The sequence below is a fragment of the Centruroides sculpturatus genome, unplaced genomic scaffold, assembly GCF_000671375.1.
Source record: "Centruroides sculpturatus isolate CEXI.00-Female unplaced genomic scaffold, Cexi_2.0 scaffold1196, whole genome shotgun sequence".
NCBI classification, from domain to species: Eukaryota; Metazoa; Arthropoda; class Arachnida; order Scorpiones; family Buthidae; genus Centruroides; species Centruroides sculpturatus.
In genome coordinates, this window is record NW_019385325.1 from 158208 (window position 1) to 163338 (window position 5131).

Sequence of the window (5131 nt, forward strand, 5' to 3'; positions counted from 1 at the left end):
TCAGACTTAATAAAAATGTTACCATACTCATTTTGGTATTTACAATTTTTTGAAAACTTACTCCTACTCCAAAAATAAGATTTACTTTTTTTTTTCTAACTTTTAGAAATTATAATGGAAAATTACTCGACTTTCTGATCCCCTTAACCTGATGTTTGAATGGCATTAAAATTGTGCAAGAGCACTTGCCAGCTTTTTTTTTTTTGATTTAATGTGTTATTCAAAGAACATAATTAGAAAGGTATATAATTTTTCTCTGTGTCTTTGTATTTGTGTCAGCACATGAAAAACCTTTGCTAACAGCACATCAAAAGAAGAAACAGGTACAGTGAGCCAAAGAACATCTTTCCTGGTCTCAACAAAAGTGGCATGAAATTCTGTGGTCTGATAAATCAAATTAAATCAAATGTTGAATTATCAGCAACAGACAAAAGCAAATGTGTCATTCAGTCTGCCAGTCAAGCTAATGAGCCATTATTGTTATATCGCTCAATGATGTTTCCTGCCAGTTTCATGGTTCGGGGATGTATGAGTGCCAGTGGTATGGGTCAGTTGACATTTGTTGATGGCAGGAACACTTGCTTCAGAGCAATACATTAACATTCTACAACAGTATTTACTGCCGTTCATAGCAAAGCTATATCCAAATAGAACCTGCATTTTCCAGCATGATGGGACCACATGTCATACAGGCAGAAAAACAAAACAGAAAAGAACATAGAAGTTCTTTTTTGGCTATCTAACAGACCAGATCTTTCACCAATTGAGAATGTATGGAACATTATGAAGAGATGTCTGCAAAAAACATGCCCTCGGACAGTTGGACTAAAAGCTTCCATCTTAACTATCTGGAATTTCATAACGGCAGATGAAAGTGAACACCTAGTCAACAGCATGCCGAGATGTATGGAAGGTGTTTTGGCCGCAAAGATGATGCAACAAAATATTAAACATACAATGATCTATGTTCATTGATGGGGGTGATGCAGTGGTCTGTTTTTACATACAATTATTTATAATTCATAAATAATTGTATGTACATTTAAGTATATACACATATTTAAGTATAATTTAATCATATTAAATAAATTTCTATCTTTGGACATAATTTCTTTATTATATTAATAACTAAATATGAATTAGACTAATAATGGTAGCTATTAGTTTATCTCTGAATTAATTTTTAAGATTTCAGTTTTCTAATATATCGCCTATTTTTAAATCATTCAGAAATTTTCATATTGTTATTTTAAAGATAGTATATTTGAAGAAACTGAGGTTAGCTCTACATAATACTTGTAATAAAGATTAGAAAATTTAGCCTTATAAATGATAACATCAATGTCAGGGTTATATACATTTTATATTAATAGAAATTTAATTTTTTATGTAAACTATTGCAATGATTTATTAACAAGATGTAATTTTATTTAACTGACTAGAGATGAGATATATTGTAATTTTTTGAAGCAAATTGGAAGTTTTGATATAAACTCAAACTGAATAGGAGAATTTACAAAATGCAACTTTTGTAAATCTATGAAGCTACATGAGTGTTATTTAATACATCTTAATTCTTAAAAACTTCTTAATGTTTGGCATATTGATCTATTAAATTATCTTATTATCTATAATAGTATATCTTAATGTTTGATGTTAAACTACACTGTTATAGATAGCATTATTTGTTTCATATAAAAGCTTTAAATTTTGCTTATGCAAGATGTTAGTGCTGTTTCTGGGTAAAAGATCAGTTTCATTACAGAAAATAACTTATGTTAATTACATTCTACTATTTCTAGTTAATATATACATTGATATTTTAATGGACTCAAGTACTTGAACATGAATTTAGTTTAAAACATGAAATAGTAATTAAATACTTATAATGATTGCTATCTTTATGATGAATTAGTAATTATAAGATATTTGGAAAATGTTACATTATAATTATAAGAAAATATGTTTTTTAATTGTAACCAAAAGATATGCCATTTATTTATTTTAATATGATTAATATATAATATGATAACATGATTATATATATTATTTCTTGCTCAATAAAATATTTTTCATAAAAATAACCTAGATGTAAGTTGTTAACTTATGATATTTTTGTTTAATGTGGTGTTTGTAATAATTTATTTTAGAAATATTTTCTTTTTATTATTTTAATAATTTAAAATTTTTTTTCTTTCATTTTAAGATAAAATGATGCATTTAGTTTGTCATTGTCTGAATGTTTGCATTCATACAAAGAATAATGTCATTCAGTCAACTCCCATTAATTCATTGGCTCTAACAAATGAAGAAACTTTACACACATTCTTTCAAGGTGGAGTAGCTACAGTGACTTTAGATTTGGGTGGAATAACTATGGTAAGATTTTCATTTAAGTAATTTTTGTTAATTATAAAATTTTTTATGAATACAGGATTAAATAAGGCATAAGGGTTCCAACTAAAATAAAATTTAATAGCTGTATCTAAGCAATTTTTGTATTTTTAAAAAATAATTTAATAATAGATGCACAAAATAAAACTAATATGAATACATAAAATTAGCTTTTTATATTTATCAGCATGCATTCACCAATTAAATTTTTATGATATTGATAGCTAGCTAGCTACCAGCATAGAACTAATTAATGATAATAGATCTAATTGAAATACAGGAAATAATACAAGACAATATTTTTTAAAATTAGATTTAGATATATATACATATACATATATATAAACCTGATTTTTCTGATCATTGGGTGATTGGGTGTAAATTCATTTTTATTTTTCCATTGTTATATGATTTCTTATGGGAAGTCTTTAAAAGAAGACCCTTATTTCTATTAATTCTGATGGAAAAAAATTATTTTTACGTACTAAAAGAGCAATCAAATGTGGGGTGCAAAATAAATCACAAGATTTGAACAGATCTAATTTTTCTACATGAAGTTTGCTAATTGTTTGTTTTTAGTTGCAAAGGACAGTATTGTGAACTTTGTCACACAGTGTGAGAAACAATATTGTTCATACAGTGTGAGAAACGTTCCAGATCATTTTATTTTGTGATATGGTGATTTTCTGTGGCCAGAAATATTGCCTGATTTGATAATGCTGGAATTTTTTTTATATGGGACCTATCTAAAAGGAAAGGTGTTGGACTTATTTATATGAATAAGTCCACCATTTTGCAACAATTAAAGGATTATATTATTTAACATTTAAATAATAAAATAAATAAATATTCAATAATAATGTTAAAACAGGAATATTTTCAAAATGTAATGGAAAATGCTATAAAAACTGCTTAACTTACCATTGCTTGAGGTACACATTTGTTGAATATTAGCATAGTACTCTATTATTGTTTTATCCTTTGGAAAATAATTTATTTGTGTAATTGCTTTAGCATCCAGAAAACAGATGTCATGATCTTTCTAGCAGAAAGAAGTCTTTTTTTTTTTTTTAATTCTAGTATCCATTGTTCTGTTTCAGCTGTTTCTTTTTACTTTGAGTATGTAGTCTCCATTCATGGTAACAAATCTGTGCACAACCTTGATCATTTTTTCTGGAAACACTCTATATACTTGAGAAATATGAGTGCAAATGCATTTTTGTTCAATTGTTAGCAATCATGGCACCCATCTTGTAGCTAATTTTCTCATTTAATTCTTCAGTCAAAATGTGAAATTCCAATTTATCTGAAATGCTTACAGCTTTAGCAATGTTAGACACCTTTAATTGTTGATTTTACAAAACTATATCATGGACTTTATTAATGATTTGATTTCTGGTGTTGTTGCACTTTTTGAATATCTACTGCAAGGATCATATTCCAGGTTTTTCAAAACTCTGTCTAAATTCAGTAGTCCAATTGGAAACAATTTAAAATGAAGAGGCAACTGTTCCTGAAATATGTTCTGTATCACAAATCTCAAAGTTCAATTTTTTCAATTTTATAGAAAACACAAAACATGTTTTATTTAAGTAGATGTCAAGAAATAAGTAATTGATAAAATGACTTCAAATTTTGTCTTCATATGACTGATGAAACTGCACTAAAACATTGTTATACTATTGCCATCTTTATTTTATTCCAAGAATTTTTTGAATAACCTTAAAAATCTCAACTTGATGCCCCACAGTTTTATTTAATAAAATAAATAATAAAATTAATTTAATAAAAAATAAATTTTATATTATTAATTATTAACAAAANGTTAGATAGAAATTAGTTTTCAGATTCCGACATGGATTATAATTTTTTCCGCTTGTTACAATTTTTCAGAGGGTATTGACAAGTTTTACATTTATTTTACAGCTTTTACGTATGTATTTTTACGTTCCTCAAAACATCGTGGTGCGATAAGTCCTCTCAAATAGGCAAAAAAAGTAGCTATGAAAGAATAAAACGTAATGATTTATTGTCATGTAATCAAGGACGATTAGCATAACTAATTTCAAATTCATATAGATATCATGAATGCAAATTTAGAGAGACAGCCGGTTTGTGTATTTGACGTAAGCCTCTCTCTCTCTCTCTATTTCGAAGATTCTAAACGTTTATGACATGTGATGCATTAGAACCTAGCTAATTTATTAAATTTCTACGGATCTAATCTAGATTTGCATCCCCGGATTCCTTAGAATTAAAGCATCTCTCATACATCTTGCCGATAACCTGGATCGGAATAGATACAACTCTAGACGTGTGAAAGGATGACTCAAAAGTGGCTATTTAATCATTCTACACCAATGAAAAGCTTCTAAAACATCACAGCGATTTCGACTAATGATCCCGGTTCGATTTCGGACCTACACTACTTAATTGTTGTGCCGCTACTTTCAAGCGAACATTAGATTATCATCGAGCTTAAATATCCTAACGAAAATATTTTATAAGATATTAGAAAACGGATTTAAACAAATATGTTTCGTTTTATCTATAAATCGGCACTAGGATAAAAATCATGAGAGATAAATGTATTAGGAAGTAAATTATTTTTACTCACATCGTGTAATAAATTAAATAGTAAATTTATCTTTAAGTATTAATAAATAATTTAGATAAAAATTATCGAATAATTATTTTATTGCGCATTTAATTAGTTGAGTAAAGTGCCACGAGGAGC